Source organism: Ceratotherium simum, chromosome 16 (genome assembly GCF_057802395.1).
Source record: "Ceratotherium simum simum isolate JZ-2026a chromosome 16, ASM5780239v1, whole genome shotgun sequence".
NCBI classification, from domain to species: domain Eukaryota; kingdom Metazoa; phylum Chordata; class Mammalia; order Perissodactyla; family Rhinocerotidae; genus Ceratotherium; species Ceratotherium simum.
This window is the reverse complement of record NC_141915.1, coordinates 148,226-166,434: the sequence shown is the minus strand read 5'-3', so window position 1 is coordinate 166,434 and position 18,209 is coordinate 148,226. Positions and strand designations below refer to the sequence as shown.

The 18,209-nt window shown below is 59.0% G+C and overlaps 1 protein-coding gene across 1 annotated transcript in view; it reads left to right on the top strand.

Moving 5' to 3' along the window:
• The first annotated feature begins 433 nt into the window (after positions 1 to 433).
• Positions 434 to 18,209, top strand: part of KCNJ12 (potassium inwardly rectifying channel subfamily J member 12) — a 42,172-nt gene continuing 24,396 nt past the window's right edge. Inside the window, exon 1 of the mRNA XM_004432975.3 lies at positions 434 to 989. The gene's annotated coding sequence lies outside the window, so the exon portion shown is untranslated. The remainder of the gene's footprint in view (positions 990 to 18,209) is intronic.

Genomic DNA, 18,209 nt, shown 5'->3' with positions numbered 1-18,209 from the left:
AGGGGAAAAGATTCCATGAGACTGCACAAGCCAGGATCTGTGTGCACATGTGCACACGTGCAGACACCACCCTGCATGTGCACGCGTGTGTGTGCACTGTGCGCCTGCCGTCGTCATGCATGTGCATTTTGCGTGAGTAGATGTGGACGCCTGAGCTTGTGTACCTGGCCGTGTGCACGCGTGTACGTAAGATCCCCTTGCCTGTGTGTGCCCTCACCATGCACCTGTGTGTGTGCGCCTGTCCCCGGAGGACATGCCTCTGGGTGTGTGTGTGTGTGTGTGTGTGCGCGCGTGCGCGCGCCCCAGTGCGCAAGTGGCTGGCGGTGTGTGTGGGGTGGGGGGACCGGGGCTGGGGGGCTCTGGGCCAGGCCAGGGCCCGGGTAGGCGGGGGCAGCGGCGGCGCGGCGCGGGGCGGGCGTGCTCTCGGCGGAGAGTTAGAGGAGTTGCCTTGCGGAGCTGGGTTCTGGCGGCAGCGGGGCGCGGAGCTGGGTGCGCGCCGAGCCTCAGCCTCCAGCCGCCTCCTCGCCCTCCATTCCTCTCTCCCCGCCTTCCCCGGGCCTCGCCGCTGCCGCCGCCTCCCTGGGAACGGTAGTCGGGGGCGAGGGGTTGGCGCGGCCGGAGCAAGCGGGGAGGCGCGGAGCGCGGGGCATAAGGGAGCGCGCCTGGCCCTGCCCGGGATCAGATAACAGCCGGCGGGGGAGGGGGTTGGCCGGCCGCGCTCCCAGCCGCACGGAGGGACGGACGCCAGCTTCACTGGCCAGAGCTAGGGCTCTGAGGCCGGGGGCGCCGTCCAGGCGCGCGCCCCCGACCCGTGGCTGGACCCGGGCGATCGGCGCCCCGGACCGACGCGCCCTTTGGCATGGAGCGCCCCCGGGGGCTGCCCTGAGGCGGCGGCGGCGATGCAGCCAGCGCGGCGGCTGCCGGGGCCAGGAACGGCCGCCCGGAGCTCGGAGGACGAGGAGCGCGCCGCGCCCGGGGCACTGACCGAGGTAAGTGCGCGGCCGCCCGGCGCACGGCCCCCGGGGGCTCGACTCCAGCTCCCCGCAGGCCCCCTCCCCGACCTGGAGCGAGCGCGAGGTGGTGCTGCAACAGGGAAGGTGGGGCGGGAGGGTTTTTTTTCCTCTCGTTTTCGTTTTTTTTTTTTTTTTTTTTTTTCCCTCCCTTGGTGAGCCATCGGAGGAAATGCTGACTGCGAGCTTTTCTTCCCCTGCCATGTCTCTGGCTACCGCCACCAGGGAACTTTGCTCCTTGCTAACCTGCGTCCTGGGGGGAGCTCGGGAAAGTTTGAGGCGCCCTCGGTCCCCCTTTGGCCGACTTGCACGAGGGTGTTCGGGAGGGAGCCTGGGGAGGCACTTTGGCCCGCGCCATCGGTCCTGCGAGTGACCTTCCCAAAGACCACGGAATCAGGGTGGGGGTGCCGAGTGGGGCGCAGACTAAGCCGCCCCGAAAATGCCCCCAGGCCGGAGACCTGCAGGTCCTTGGAGTTGTTTCTTTTTTCCACCTCCTGTGCTTTAATGGAGTAAAAATATTCTGGAAATGATGTTCTCCGCGAGCGAGCGAGCGAGTCGACACGCTAGCCGCACCTTTTTGCTGTCAGAAGTCGGCCTTGATCGCGGCGGGGATGGCCCCTCCGCTGAGAAGCTCCCGTGGTTTCAGGGCCGGGGTCGCCCCTCCGTGCTCGCGTCTGCTCTGGACGTCCTGTGGGGAAGCGGGGGGTGGGAACCAGGGGCTCACTGGAAGTGGTACCTGGGGTGGGGAGCTCCTTGGGGTGCTTTAGATGGGAGTCGAGGCCCGAATGGGTGTCTGTGCTGCCTGGTCTGATGGCGTGTGCACATGTCATGTGAATATTTCAAAACCTGTGTTTGGATGGGAGGTCACAGGAAAGTGTTTCTTTGGAGGTGGTCTTCGGTTCTGAGAGGTTCTCCTGCCTCCCCAGAGACTGGACTCCCTGGGATCTGGGGCCACCCTGCTCCCCATTTCCTAGGGGGCGTACCCATACGGGAGCGCTGGGCTCCTCTGACCGGCTCCCCTTTCTTTGCTCCCTGTGGCCAGGCTGGAGCCCTGGAATAAAGGGTGGGGGACCTTCTGCCCCCTGTAGCCACGTCCCTGAACTGGGGTTCGCAGGCTCTGTTTCCCAGGAGCGCAGAGGCGCCCACACGCCGCTGAAATCAGCAGCCGCCTCCTGGAAGATGCGAACCCAGAAGGCGGTAGCCTCCGGCCTAGCCCTCACCCCCTCCCTGAGGTGCCAAAGGCAGACCTGCCCCTGGCTGCTACCCCGCCCCGGCCCAGCCTCACCTTGTGCTAGGTTGCTCCTTTGCGGCCCCTCATGGTGGGTCTCTGCCCTGGACTGCCGCCATGTGGCCGCAGAGGGTCAGGGAGGGGAGATCCCAGCCGTGGGTGCCCCTGGAGCCCTAGGGTCGTTGTGTGGATGCCTCTGTCTGTTCTGTGAAGAGCACCCCGTCTTGTGCCAGGACACCCAAAGAGACTCCTCAGCGGAGCCTGCCCTTCAGCTTTCTGGGGGCCCCTCCCACTGGCGGGGGAACCTGGTGTCGGCAGCTCCAAGAGGGGCCCTTGGAAGGGCTCCCGTCAGGTGGGGCCAGGACCAGTGGGAGAAAGCAGGGTGCAAAGGGTGGGCTTGTTTGAGCACCCTTGGGGACAAGAAGGGGTCCCCTATGTGCTGGACAGCAGGGCAGGCCCTTCTCCACTGGGGCACCACTGAGCGCGTACAGTGGGCACTCTCTGATGCTGGGTGTTGGCGCATACCTGGCAGACATGAACTCCTTGTGCCCCCTCCCCAGCCCTGGGGAGAAGGGGATGGCCCTTCTCTTGGGGAAAGGGGGAGAAAGGGGGCAGAGCCTGAGTTTGTCAGTCTGTCCCTGGACCTCCCGCCCAGCTGCCGCGTCAGACCCCCATGGGGCTTCCATGTTGCTCAGGTGTGTGCCTAGTGGAGGGGTGTTCAGTGAGCTGTGCTGTGCTGGGAGGAGGAGTGCCCAGAGACGGGCAGGGTCTCGCCCAAAGCCACACAGCAAGTCAGGAGTTTGAGCAGAAGCCTCCACTAGCTCTCCCCAGGCCAGAGGGCCACCCCTGCCAGGCTTCCTGTCTCAGGCCACAGTTTTCCTCCTTTCATGTGTGCGAAGCAAGACAAGATAACGTGGGTGGCCCTGCGGCTGAGAAATCATAATCACGGTGGTGATAATGGTAATACCAGTGGTAACGGTGGCAGCAGCACTGGGGGCTGTGCAGCACTGGAGTGGTCCCACCCGTGGGCAGCTTCAAGTGGCCCAGCCAGGGCTCTGGTGACCTGGGCCGCAGTTGGCAGCACCAAGCATGGTCCCCGGAGGCCTCGGCACACACCTGGGGCAGAGGCAGCTGCGTCGTCATCCTGGCAACCTCTGTGGCACTTGTAGCCCTGGGCTGGAGGCTGCTGGTGCCCCCTCGGAGCCAACCTGCCGCCTTGCCTCAGCCCCGCCGCTCCCAGGTCTGGCTCTGGGCTGGGCCCACCCTCTGGCGGGTGCAGCTGGTGCCTGTTGCTGGGCCCCTGCCAGGGCTTTGCTGTGGGTGACACATGGGCACACCTGCCCCTCCCCTGGGGCCTGCGCCTGGAGCCCTGCCACGGGCTGGCCTGGAGGAGAGGCTGGGAGAGAGGCAGCTGGTGGGGGGGCAGGAGGGTGGGGCCTGGGCCAGCCACTGGGAAGGTGTGGTAGGTGTGGGCTCCGTTGCACTGGCTGTGCTGGGGGAATTGGCAGCATGATAGGGAGATGGCCAGGGAAAGGCTGAAGATGAAAGGAAGCTGGCCTGAAACTGGGCCACGGGCAGGGCAGGGAGGCCGGGAGGCTTCAGAGGAGCCTTAGCGATGGGGGTGGGGTTGGGCCGAGGCAGGCGGGCTCTCCAGAGGAGCTGGGCCGAGGGCAGGACTGGTGCCCTCGCTGGGCACTGGCTGAGGGCCCAGCGCTCTGCCACCTGATTTAATTTCCTAATGGTCGGCCAGTGCAGAGGGTGCGTTAGCTGCACTGGACAGACAGGAGACTGGAGGCCCAGGGAGACGCTGGGGGGACGGAGCCTATGCCCCTCGGCCCAGAGCCCTGGTGCTCCCCAGGGACAAGACTGCACCTCCCCTCGTTCCACAGACAGTCAGCCCAGGTGGCTTTGTGAGCCCGGCTGGCTGTGGGGCTGGCCAGAATGGCATCCCCTCCTGCACTCCCCAGTCCTGTCCCGTACAGCCCTGGGGCCCGCCCACCCTCCGAGCTCCCAGGTCGCTGTAGCCCCGGGACCTGGTGAAGGCCTAGCATGCAGTAGGTGCTCAGTAAATGTTTGGGGGGGGGGGTCCGTGTTGGGGCTGCTTTCTCTGCCCACAGAGGCCGCAGCGGGAGCTCTCGCCTCGCTCTCCTGGCATGAGCTGTGGTGGGCTGTGACTCTGCGGGTGAAGACCCTGGCTCCCAGCTGCTCGGCTGTGGCCCCAGTACAGCATCTGGCATCCAGAAGGTGCTTAATAAACTGGTGTTGAATGCCTGGAGACCCTGCCCTGCCCTCAAGCTCTCACCGTTTGGGAGGAGACTTCAGGGCAGACAGTTAGGGTGAGCGAGGCCACTAGTGTGGCTGTGGCTGAGTCCCTTCTCCTCTTGGGTCTCAGTTTATTGTCTGTAAGTGGGATTGAAGGCCTGTGGGGGAGGCTCCTGAGGGCACCTGGGGTGGGAGAGTAGAGATGTGAGCCTCCGGGGGGCTCTCAACAGAAATAGGGGTGCGGAGAAGGGCTCTGTGGAGGAGGAGGGTGAACTGTTGTGATGCCAGAGCCTTGGGAACCTGTCATTCTAGCCCCGCTGTCCCTCGGACACATGGGAAAACAGGCCAGAGAGGGCAGGCAATTTGCTGCAGCATCAGAGGGCCTCCTGCTCCTGGTGTGCCCTCTGTACCCCTCCCGCCGCCCCCCCGCCCCCCGGCCCCTGACGTCTCACGCTCAGGCCTTCCTGCCCAGCTGCTGAAGTGGCAGCTGCAGAGGCAGCATGAGGCTGCGGGGACTTGAGGACCCTTGGTTCAGCCCCCTAATCAGCCTTCAGCCCTGCGGCCCTGGATGCAGTTCCATTTGCACAGCCAGAGAGAAGTGGGCGCCCCGTTCTCAGCGGCTCCGGGGAGGAGGTCTTCCCTGACTGTGCATTAATGCTGCCCCGGAGTCAGTGGGAGCGGCCTCCTGGATCCTGCTGGGGACCTGTCCCCCAGCCTGGACTGAGCTCTCCCGCCCCCTTGGGCAGCTGAGGCCTCCCCACCCTCTCCTCACCATGTCTGGGCCTCTTTGGAGGACTCAGGTTTGGAGAGGGGCCAGAGAACAAAAAATAAAGCCTTCTAGCTGAAGGCTTTGCCACGGCCACGCCTGACCATGCTTGCTTGAGCAACTACTATGTACTTGACGTGCTGTGCTCGGGACAACCTTGGGCTCAGGACCCTCCCATTGTTCCAACCTCACTCGGAATAAAAGCCACACTCCTCATCCTGGTCCTCAAGGCCCTGCACAGTCTGGTCCCCATCACCACCCTCACTTCCCACCACTCTCTTCCTCCCCTGTGCCTCCAACACACCAGGCTTGCTCCTGCCCCAGGGCCTTTGCACCTGCTGCTCTCTCTGTCTGGAACACTCTTCCCCAGATCATATGGCCCTCCCATCACCTTCAGGTCTTGCCCAAATGCCATCTCCTTGTGAGTCCTCTCCTGGCTCCCCTGGATAACACCCCAGCCTCCCTTTCCCCACATCCCTCTCTTGCTTTCTTCCTCTGTAGAGCCTAATGCCATCTGCCACTGATGCCTGATATGTTTATCTTGGTTACCGTCTGTCCCCCCTGGAATGTGAGCTCCTGAGGGCAGGGTTTCGGGTGCAGTTTGCTCACAGCTCTGTCCCTGCGCCTACGGCAGCACCCAGTCTATAGGAGGTGCTCAGCAAACATGTGGGGAGGGAGTGGTCCATTCATCCTTGCGTGGCGCCCGACACACAGGGTGTGCTGAGGAGCAGCGGGAGCCGGAACTGTTGTCCCATTCAGCACAGGAGGAAACTGAGCCTCAGAGAAGTGACGGCAGTCTCCCAGAGCCCTGGAGCTTGTTGGAGGCAGGGCGGCATTCAGACCTTTCCTCCGACCCTTGGCCTGCCCCCTGTCTGTGTGAGGGGGCGGGAGGGGGCATTTATCTCAGGCCCCTACTCTGCACTGAGCTCTTTCTATCTGTGACCTCACCTGCTTCAGGCTCTGACCTCCCTGTGTCCCTGGCACTTGGCCTGCTTCCAGCTCAGGGTGTAGCCCCCAGATCTGAGCAAACTGAGGTGCAGGGAGTGGGCCACTCGGCTCTCAGGCCGTCTCTCCCGTGCGCGGCTCTCTGTGCCTTCCTGCAGGAAAGTGTGCGGAGGCCGGCTGCAGGGCTGGGGGTGGCGAGGGGGCCAGTGTCTCCATTTCTTGCTCAGTTAAGCATTTTCAGAGGCCCATCGGCCGTGTGTGTTTTGTGTCAGTCTCTACCTCCCCTGCCCAGTCTCTTTTGAACGTGACACCCAGGTTTAAATTTTTTTAATTTGGGCTGGCCCCGTGGCTTGGCAGTTGGGTTCGCGCGCTGCGCTGCTGGCGGCCCGGGTTCAGATCCCGGGCGCGCACCGACGCACCGCTTCTCTGGCCATGCTGAGGCCGCGTCCCACATGCAGCAACTAGAGGGATGTGCAGCTGTGACATACAACTATCTACTGGGGCTTTGGGGGAAAAAAAATTAAAAAATTAAAAAAAATTTTTTTTTAATTTGCTGTTATCAACTTGAGCAGCTTCCTAGTTGTAAAAAGAACCTACATGCTTTCTAGTTGGCAAAGCCCAGACTCTTCCATTCCCTCGGGATCTTCCTTAACGCCCCTTCCGTGGACGAGCAGCCAGGTTCCTGGGGCTGGGCCTCGGTCAGGGCTCGCCTCTGCCAGGTGCCCACCAGGCCCTCAGCCGCCTGTGCCCCGGGCAGGACACCGTCTCCTGAGGCCCCCCTCTGGGCCAGACGAGGGACCAGGTTGTAACCATCACGCCTGTGCGGGGTGTCCCAGGAAAGAGGAAGACCTGGCAGCCCCACTGTGGGAGTGGGCAGCCTGAGGCCCAGAGAGGGACGACCCCAGCCAGAGGTGGCACCACTCTCCAGAAGGTTGGGTGCAGCGGTTGAGACCTTCTGCCCCCCGAAGCCTCCTTGCAGCTGTTTGGAGACTTAGGAGAGCTGAGGCCGGGAGGGGGGAGTGTGCGGTGGTCGAGAGGTGCCGAGCTGTGTGTGCATGTGCGCGTGCGTGTCTGTGTGTAATGGAGAGGCTGAACGGCCGAGGGCAGGAGAGGTCAGGGAGGGGGTGTGGCCCCCACCCCCTGCCCACCTCCCCCTCTTTCCAGCTGCAGCCCGAGCCCCCTGAGCCGGCGGCTCCAGCCCTGCAATTCTCCAGCACTTAAAGCAAAAATAAATCGCTGCCAGCAGCTGGCATTCGGGGTGGTAACAGCCGCGCCGCCCCCCTGCCCCTGCTCCTCTGGGCTCTTGGTTCCAGGCCAAGGCTGGGCCAGGCTTCCACTCAGGCCTGTGGGGACCCAAGGAGGCCTGGGGAGGGCCGAGGGGAGCTGGCCTCATCCAGCCTCTTCTCAGGACTGGAGCTTGGCAAGGCCCAGAGCACAGGCCTGGCTGGGTCACACAGAGGGCAGAGGCAGATGGATGCCCGGGGCTCCCGAGGCTGCTGGGACCCCAGGGCAGGTGGAGAGTTTCAAAAGTGGGGCTTCCTACAGGCCTGGGCCAGGACCTTGTGGAAGCAGGGCGTGGACAGGGCCCTGGGAACCCCCTTACACGCCACCCTTGGGACCAGCCCCTGGACATCTCTTCTCTTGCTGGCCCCTCCCTTCCCTTCTCAGAATCCTGGAGGTCTCGGCTTGTCGAATACTAGTGACGCAGGCTCTGAGGATGTCAGAGCTGGGGCATCACTCATGCTTTCAGCAGTCAGCTCTTGAGCACGTACCGTTACCATGCGCTTTGCCTCGCGTGGGGGTTGCTGTCTGGGTGAGTGGGGAGGATAGAAGAAGCAAGTGAACTAACAGGTAAAGCAGCTAGACTGTGCCCTACTGTTCTGTTCGTTATTACCACTTGTGAGGACAGGAGAATTACGTGCTCGCGGTAAAGTATCAAACAGTTGTAAGGGTAGAAAGTTAATTTCTCCTTCTCAAACCCTGTCTCCCCCTCACCTCCACCCCAAAGCTTTCCGTTCTTGAGGTGACCATCGTTAGAGAAGCTTCTGGATTGTCTGAGTCCTTATGCAAACATGTGAATGTAGTTATAGAAACGTGCCAACATCTATAGTTCCCTTTTTCTCTTTCTTTCTCTCTCTCTCTCTTTGTGTGTGTGTGTGGGGGGCGGGCTGATCTTTCTGTAACTGCTGTCCCTTCCTGTGCCCGTGGGGCCCGGGCTCAGGGGCTTCGTCCTCTCTGTCTCGATGGGCATTGGGTTGCAGGCTGAGTCACAGAGTCTGCACATGGTAGCATCTCCGCCGTGGAGGGTGTGGAGGCGCGGAGCCGCTGGAGTTCACGGCCATGGTCCTTTGAGTGGTGAAGTTGCGTCCTCTTTGAAACAGAGAACCTAGACTTGTAGAATTGGGCCAGGAGAGGTACTGCATCGTCCCCGGCGCCTCCCTCCGCAGAGCTCTGGGAGCACTGGGAGAAGGCAGAGCTCCTGACTCCATTCCCGGAAATTCCGGTTCGGAGGGTCCGGGGTAGAGCCTGGGAATCTGCGCTTTTCCGTCTCCCCAACAGTGTAGCCCCAGCCAGCCGCTGTGGGTAGGTCCCCTGCTGCAGTCGGGCTCCCCGACCCTGGGGCAGTCCCGTCCCCTCTGGGCCTCAGGGACCGCTGGGCGCTGCATAGACAAGGAAGAGGGCTCTGCTCGTGCAGACTGTGGGTGGGTCCTCGCCACGATTGCCTGCTCCTTCGCGGTCCTCGGATGGGGGCAGGCCTCTGTTGGGGAATTGGTCACCCCCGATTCATCTCTGAGCTTCTCCTTCTTGGTGCCCACCACCTACTCGGCCAGCCCTGTCGCTCCTGTACCCTGCTTTGAGAGGAATCAGGACAGTCCCCATCTTGCTCTACTGAGGGCCCCTGTTGGAAAGTATCTGATGGACTGAGTTTGAGAGAGATGTTAATCCCCCCGGTGCTCTTCCCCGAGCCTCAGTTTCCCCATTTGTGAAATGGACATGAACATCACACCCCGTCTGGGCATCCGTTTTCTCATCCCTTTGGGCTTCAGCTCTGCGGGCAGGGTAGGGCAGGGCGGGGCAGCTTCCTCTCTCCCCGCCCCCTGCCCCTCTGCCAAGCAGACCGGAGGCTCAATCTGCCCATCACCTTGGCCTGCTGTGCCTCAAGCTGTTGGCAGCACCTGCCCGGCCAGGGCGGCCAGACCCCTCCGGATCCGCAGGACCCCTGGAGGGGGGTGGCAGAAGTCCCTGGGGGCAGCCACAGAGTGGCCCAGCCCTTCCCTGGGGGCTTTTTAACAGAGGAGACCCTGTCTGCCCTCTTCCTTTCTCGCCTGGCCTTGCCAGCTACCGCCTCAGAGGCGCCCGTGGGGCCTGGCCCCGATCCTGCAGCAGATGTCCTGGCCCTGAAGCTCCAGGGCCAGGTGACCAGGCTCTGGGCCCTGTCCTGACCCAGCTGCCCTCCTGGGGGTCTCAGGACCGGCTGTGGTTGGGTGGGTCTCAGGGTTCCTCCACTCCCCCTGTGCAGATAAAGCACTGGTGGACAGGGAGTGGATGGCGAGCTGGGACCCAAGCCTTGTGAAATGGGAACACTAGGAAAATGGGTTGAACCAGTCCTGACTCTGTGTCTGGGGTGTGGAAGGAGCATGGGGGCAGCCGTCTGGTGGGACAATCAGTCAGCCAGGTCCAGAAAAGAAAATAGGGGCCGGACAGTGTGGAGCAAATCAGACCTGTATTTACTTCCTGTGACTGCCATGACAAATTGCTGCAAACTGGGGGGGCTTGGAACAGCACAGATTTATTTTCCCCCGGTTCTGAGGCCAGAAGTCTGAAGTCAAGATGTTGGCAGGGTTGCTTCCTACTGGGTGCTCCGGGGGAGAATCGTTCCGGGCCCCTCTCCCGGCTTCTGTGGCTGCTGCCAGTGCTCGGAGCCGGGTTCTAGATGCATCCTCCAATCGATGCCTCTGTCTTCTTCTCCCTGGTCTTCTGTCTTCCTCTCTTATAAGAACACTTGCCATTGGATTCAGGGCCCATCCTAATCCGGGATGATCTTATCTCCAGATCCTTAACTTAATTATTCTGCAAAGATCCTTTATCTAAATAAGGTCACGTTCACAGATTCTGGGTGGACATATTTCTTTAGGTCGGACCATCATTCAACCCACTACACATGGTCAACCTGGACCATGGTCATGACCAACCTGGGTATGCTGCCCTGTATCTTGACTTTTTCTTTTTTAAGAAAAATACTGTTTTTTAGCAGTGTATCTTGGAGACACATAGCGTTGAGGTTATGTGCTTGGTCTCTGCTACTTACCAGCTGTGTGTCCTTGGGCAAATTACCTGATTGTTCTGTGTTTCAATTTGCTCATCTGCAAAATGGAGGTATTAACAGTCCTTCGCCCAAAACTGAGCTGTTGGGAGCAACGAGAGGTAACACGCAGCCTGCGATGGGGAGGGTGTGGTAGACGACACCTTCTGTTAGTGCATCAGTCAGCAAGATGGTTTTAAAATCTAACTGGTGTTTCCCGCCTGAGGCTGACGTGCTGTTTGGTGAGCTCGCCTCGCTCTGAAGCTGTTCCAGGTCTCCGTCCAGCCCTTGGCGGTTGTCGCACATGACGCTGCTGTGAACACCCAGAGACTCACGTCCTCCGGCCTGGGCTGTCCAAGCAGCAAGTTCTGGAAATGGCCCTGCTGGGTCGGGGGGCCTGTGCTTTTGTGACTGTGAGAGCTGTCACCACTGTGCCCTCCACAGCCTCGTTCCTGCCCCCACCCCTCCGCAGAGTTGAGCCTGCCTGAGTCCCACCCGCGGCGTCCCGTGTGGCCTGTCACCCAGACCCCGCCGCCCTGGCTGTGGAGGGTGGCGCCTCCTCTTCAGTGGCCGCCCCGTGTTTCTCTCGTTGTGGTTTAGAGCCGGGTGGAGCCTCTCTTCGTGTTAAAACACCTCCCTGTGGTTCCTTTTCTGACAGCTGCCGGCTCCTGCAGAGAGATGGTTTCCCTGACCTTCGTCCTTCCCCCAGGGTGAGGTCTCGGGAAGCGGCTGGGTTGCCCCTGCTGCACGGGGGCCCTTTCTCATCCTAGAGGGTCTTCATGGTGAACCCCAGGGACAGGGAGCAGCGTCCCCATTTCCAGATGCCAGAACCGTGGCTCAGAGAGGCCACCCAGCTGCGCACGCATGCTGTCCCCAAGCCATCCAGTCTGCGCCTGGAGCCCGAGGGGTCTCCTTAGGGGCCTGGGCTTCCTGAGAGCTCCTGTGACTGGAGGGAGGGGCTGGGTTTCACCCCTTGGGCTGCCCGGCGGTGTCCCTCTGGAGACGGCCGGTGCAGTGATGACCCGCTGCGGGGCCCCCGCCCGATGCCACGCACCCAGGGAGCCTGCATGTCCTCAGCCGTCCCTCGGCTCCTGGCGGCCGTCAGGATACCTCAGGGGCTCCAGCACAATGCAGCCCTGGTGCCGAATCCTGCAGCCTGTGGTGTCGCCGGGTGCCTTTATTTCTCAGGAAGTGGCGTGACGTTTTGCTGAAACTTGGCACCCAAAAATAATAATGAAAATGACTGTTTACCCGGTGTCTTCTGGTGCCAGGCGCTGTGCTCAGTGCTTTCCCGAACATTATCTCATTTAATTTTCAAAACGTCCTGGCCAGGCGAGGGACGGGCTCGGGAGGCAGGCGGCCAAGCCGCATTGGAACCCAGACTGAGAAGCCCCACGAACGCGCCTCAGTTTCTTTCCAAAGGCACGAAGTCCTGTACGAGTGCCAAGGCCCTGCCGGGTTCTCCCTGGAGGGGCGGTAGAGGCACCTGGGCCGAGAACACGGGAGATGCAGAATTGGGCATGAGCCAGGCTGGCCTGGACTTAAATGGGGCTGCCCCCGACACTGGTATGTGACTCGAGGCAAGCAGCTTCACCTCTCTGGGCCTCACGTCCCTACTCTGAGAAATGGGGCCGTCTACCCCGTTTAAGCTGTGATTGTCTGTGCCAGGTGTTGGAACTATTTCAGGGTCCTGGATCATGGAGGGTTCCCAGGGTCCCACCGTTTTACAGGTGGAGAAACCGAGGCCCCAAGAGGGGGAGGGACCGGCAGAGCTGACACCCTCCATCCTGTGACCTCGGCCACAGAACACGAGGCTGGTCCCGTCTCCCTTGTTCTTACCCCCAGAGGACTAGGATGGAAAGACCGTTGTTTGAACACCTGCTGTGTGCTAGGAGGCTCACGCAGGGGAAAGACTGAGGCCACGGCCCTGCTAGTGCTCTCAGGGTGGGGAACACCCCCGTTTTCCATCTCTTAGGTAGCGATGGGGCTTGAGTCTCTCCATTGGCCCCGTGTCCTGGGAGCCCGCACGCTCTCATGGCTGAGTTTGCGTTTCTGTGGATGTGGAGGGTGGGCGTCGGGCTGTCCATGAACCTGCCTGTGAATGTTGTTTGATGCCCCAGGATGGGGTGGCGGCAGCTTTGCTGCTTGGGGAGACAGCAGAGCTGTTGATCACTTACTCATCATTCACTCATCCGCTGAACTTTGGACCAATGTTGAATGACTTCATGTGGCCTGAGTAGAAGTCTGCAGGGGGTGGGGGTGCTGGGGGTGGCAGAGCGGAGAAGGCACCCCCGGGGAGGAGCTCTGACCCCTGACCCCACGGGAGGCTGCTGTGGCACCAGCGCCTCCCAGGGTGAGTGTCCAGCCAGTGGAGACCGAAGAGAGTTCTTCAGAGCCATCCCTGTGGCCCTGGGCCGGGACCAGAGCAGAGAGGTCCCCTGCCACCTGCCTCCCAAGCCCACCCTAGCCCTCTTGGATGTGCAGGGAAGGAGACTTAAAGGACGCAAACCCCTGAGTCCAGTTGCAGCCCTCTGCTGCTCAGGGTGGCTGAGTGGCCTCATGGACCCCTCTCCCTCTAAGTCCTGCTTCCAAGCTTGGGACGCTGGTCCCAGACCCACCTCTTCCCGCTCTCTTCCAGAACCTGCACCCTTCCTCCTGGGGCCCTGCCTTCCCCTCCACGGTCCTGGACTTTCAGCTGACAGTGTGGCCTCCTCCTTCACCAAGAAAATCAGAAAAGAGAAATTCCACTCGCTCCCACCACAGCTACCCACCTCAGCACCTGTGCCCCTCACCATGCCTTCCTACCTTCTGTGGATGCATTGTTATCCCCCATCCACTGGGCCCCCTCTCCTGTCGCCTACCCAAAGCCATCACTGTGGCAAGTCTCCCTCTCTCTGCTGGACACTTCTCTATGCCTCACACCTGTTCCTTCTGAAGGTGGTCGCTGAGGGCCCACCATGGCCCAGCACTTCCCAAGCACCAGGACACTCCGGGGGCCAAAACAAAGCCCTGCCAACGTGTTAGTGATAAAAACTCTCAGTAAACTAGGAATAGAGGGAAACTTTCTCAACTTGAGAAAGAAATTCTACAAAAATCCTAGACCTGACTTCATAGTTAATGGTGAGAAACTGCTTTTCCACTAAGATCAGGAACTAGGCAAGGATGTCCCCTCGCACCAATCTTTTTCACCCTTGTACTGGAGGTTCTAGCTAATGCAATAAGGCAAGAAAAGGAAATAAAAGGTATGCAGATTGGGAAACAGGAAATAAAACTGTCTTTGTTCTCAGATGGCATGATTGTCTATGTAGAAAATCTGAAAGAATCAACAAGAAAACTCCTGGAACCAGTAAGCAGTTGTAGCAAGGCTGCAAGATACAAGTTAATATACAAAAGTCAATCGCGTTCCTATATACCAGCAATGAACAAGTGGAATTTGAAATTAAAAATGCAATACCATTTACATGAGCACCCCCCAAAATGAAATACTTAGGATTAAATCTGACAAAATACATACAAAATCTATATGAAGAAAACTGCAAAACTGATGAACGAAATCAAGGAAGAACTAAATAAACTGAGAGGTATTCCATGTTTATGTACAAGAAGACTCAATATAATCAAGATGTCAGTTCTTCCCAGCTTAATCTAGAGATTCAATACAATCCCAGTTAAAATCTGAGAAAGTTATTTTGTGGATATTGACAAACTGATTCTAAAGTTTATACGGAGAGGCAAGAGACCCAGAACAGCCAACTCAATACTCAAGGAGAAGAGCAGAGCTGGAGGACTGATGCTCCCTGACTTCAAGACATACTATGAAGCTACAGTAATCAAGACAGTGTGGTACTGGTGAAAGAATAGACAAGTAGATCAGTGGAACAGAAGAGAGAGCCCAGAAATAGAGCCACATAAACATAGTCAGCTGATCTTTGACAGAGGAGCAAAGGCAATACAACGAGCAGAGAGTCTCTTCAACAAATGGTGCTGGAACAACTGGACGTCGATGTGCAAAGCATAAATCTAGGTACAGACTTTACACCTTTCACAAAAATTAACTGAAAATGGGTCATAGACCTAAATGTAAAATGCAAAACTGTAAAACTCCTAGAAGATAACAAAGAAGAAAACCTAGATGCCCTTGGGTATGGCAGGGACTTTTTAGGTGCAACACCAAAGTCACGACCCATGAAAGAAAGAATTGAGCAACTGGATTTCATTCAAATTAAAACGTCTGCTCTGGGAAAGACAGTGTCGAGAGGATGAGAAGACAGGCCACACACTGGGAGAAAATATTTGCAAAAGACACATCTGCTCAAGGGCTGTTATCCAGGATATACAAAGAACTCTTACAACTCAACAATAGGAAACAAACAACCCAATTAAAAAGTGGGCCAAAGACCTGAACAGACACCTCAGCAAAGAAGATATACAGATGGCAAGTAAACACATTAAAAGATGCTCCACATCACACGTCATCAGGGAAACGCAAATTAAAACAATGAGATACCACTACACACCTGTTAGAATGGCCAAAGTCTGGAACACTGACAACATCAACTGCTGGTGAGGATGTGGAGCAACGGGAACTCTCAGTCACTGCTGCTGGGAATGCAGAATGGTGCAGCCACTTTGGAAAACAGTTTGGCAGTTTCTTACAAAACTAAACATACTCTTACCATATGATCCAGCAATCACACCCCTTGGTATTTACCCAAAGAAGTTGAAAACTTACGTCTACACGAAAACCTGCACACAGATGTTTACAGCAGCTTTATTCATAATTGCCAACATTTGGAAGCAATCAAGAAGTCCTTCAGTAGGTGAATGGATAAACTGTGCTACATCCAGGCAAAGGAATATTATTCAGCACTAAAAAGAAATGAGCTATCAAGCCATGAAAAGATGTTGAAGGAACCCTAAATGCATTTTACTATGTGAAAGGAGCCAGTCCTAAAAGGCCACATACTGTATGATGCCAACTATATGACATTCTGGAAAAGGCAAAACTGTGGAGACAATAAAAAGATCAGTGGAGAAGTAGGGGAGATGAATAGATGGAGCACAGGGGATTTTTAGGGCAGTGAAAATACTCTGTATGATACTGTAATGGTGTATATGTGTCATTACACATTTGTCCAAACCCACAGAATGTACACCAATAGTGAATCCTAATATAAACTATGGACTTTGGGTGATCATGATGTGTTGATGTAGGTTCCTTGGTTGTAACACATGTCCCACTGTGGTGGGAGATGGGGATAGTGGGGGAGGCTGTGCATGTGTGGGGTCAGGGATTATATGGGAAATCTCTGTGCCTTTCCCTCAATTTTATTGTAAGGCTAACGCTGCTCTAAAAAGTACTCTTGGAAAAAAAAAGCAACAGCCTCAAATCCCTGCCCTCACATGTCAGTGGGCGACTGAGCATAGACCCCTGGATAAGTGACCGTGGGACATGAGAGGGAAGGGGATATCTGAGCAGAGACTTGCGTGGAATCAGGGAGCAGCCAGGAGGGTGTCTGAGGAAAGAGGGCCTGGCAAAGGCCAGAGGTGGGTGGTGCTTGCTGCATTCAGGGAACAGCAAGGGGAACAGAACAGTGTGAGCCAAGAGGGGGCCTTGCTTAGGGCCTGGAGGCCCCAGGGCCTTCTGGTGTGGCTGTTTCTTTCACACAACAACAGGCATTTCTTCCCCACTCCCTCGTCGTGCCATGGCTCCACTGAGCTGCTACGAGGAGCGGGTCTTGGGTCTGTCAGGCCACAGTCGGGTTCAGATCTTTCGTGTGCCTCCTCGGAAATCAATCACCATGCACCCAGGTGGCGTGTGTGGATCGCCGGGGCATCGCCTGGTGCGGGGGCTTCCTGAAGTGGCTTCCTGTCCCCTCTCTTCTGAGCCTCAGTGTCCCCAGCGTAAAGTGGGCGTGATAAGCTGCCCACTGGATGTTCCAGGGGAGCCGTGTGTCCAGGGGTTCCCGCAGGCCTGGCACACAGTAGGTGCCCAACGTGTGTTCACTTGGGGGTTGTGGACATGGACTTGTGTGTGTCCAGCAGTACCCAGTCCCGCGGGCGGGGGCTCTCCAGAAAAGGGTGAGTCTGCGGCTGCAGTGGGGGTGGAAGGGCAGGCGGGGGACAGACGCCCCTCCCAACAGGGCCCCTCCCTCCGTACCCCCCACCCCCCACTGCAGCTGCTGGAGGGGGGCGGCGCGGGCCGGCCGACCCCCCCCAGTCAGCCTGTCAGCACTGAGAGCCGGCAGGAGCCCCCACAAGGGCTGCGCCTAGCAGCTGGCTTGGAGGGGGTCCAAGCCACCCGGTTCCCCTTGGCCTGCGGGTGCTGGTGCTGTGGGAGTGCGGGGTTTCATGGACCCCACCCTCCTATCTATTCGCCTCTCCTCGCAACCCAGCATCCTCAGTGGGTAGAACCCAGGCAAGTGGGTTCAGTGGGTGGGGCCTGGGATCAGCTGTGTAGATGGGACCAGGCCATCTGAATGGCAGACAGTATAGACGAGTGTGGCTCATGGTGACGGGTAAGCTTTGGGGCAGTGTGGACCGATGTGGACTGTGGAGACGGGGAAGGTCTGAGGCGGGTGTGGGCAGTGGAGACAGGGTCGCCGTGGCTGGATGTGTGCTGTGGCCACACAGAGGCCTGGCCCGTGCAGAGGGCTTGTGTCTGTGTTTTGTGAGCAGGGGTGAGGACTGTGTGACCAGTGAAATGGGTGTGACCCGATGGCATTGGTGGGGGAGGGCAGTGCCCAGGGAGGGTGGACAGGGTGCATGGTTGGAGCCCACTCCGCATGCTCTGTGTCTGACCTTCTGGCACCCCACTCCTCTTGCCCCCACACCACTCTCTGAGGAGCGGCCAAGGCAGCTTCCAGGCCAGGGCTGGATGTTGAGTCCATGCGTCTTTTGTTGTCTCCGGTGCCATCGTCACTGCCCCCGCTCCCCGAGTCTCCCCAGCTCGCAGGTCCTCTGGCTCCCTGTCGCCCACCCTCAGCTGGAGGGAGAGGGCGTTCCCTGGGAGCTTGTGCTGCTCTGGAGTTGCCTGGTGTTGACCGTGCTTTTGTGAGCTAGAGCTGGAAGGTGTTGTACTCTTGTCCTCCCCGTGTACAGACAAGGACGTGAGGCTGAGAGCTTTAGGGGATTTTCTGGGGCCCCAGGTTCTCCTCTGAGCCCTGGTCTAGGGGTCCGGCTCTGGCTGACGGGGCAGCCCTGAGGAGCCCAGCTTCAGGACCCCTGTCGGTCCCTGCACGGCTGGCTGCTCCCAGGGCCGGCGGCTCACCCCTGCCCGCCACCCCTCCTCGTGCGCACGGGGCCTGCCGACTCTTTGCCTTTGTGCCACATCTCCGGTGCCTTTTCTTTCTTGCTCACAGGGCCAACCCTGTCCGCTGGCTGGACCCTTTAATGCCCCTCTGTGGGCCTCAGACCCCTGTCTGGGCTGACCTCAGCAGAGGGTGGAGGCCTGAGCAGAGGGAGGCTCGTGGGCCCTGGGCCGTGAGGGCCCCTTCACCCTTTCCTTCCACAACCGGTTGCTGATGCCAACTCTGCACCAGGCACCGGGCTTGTCTCACTTAGTCCCCCACAACCCATTTTACAGGGGAGGCCACAGAGTCCTGGACTGCACAGTTCAGTCCCACAAATCTGGCCAGCCCCCATGCCCCATTCCTCCACCTTCCAGCCCCACACTGAGCACTGAGTGCCCCTCAC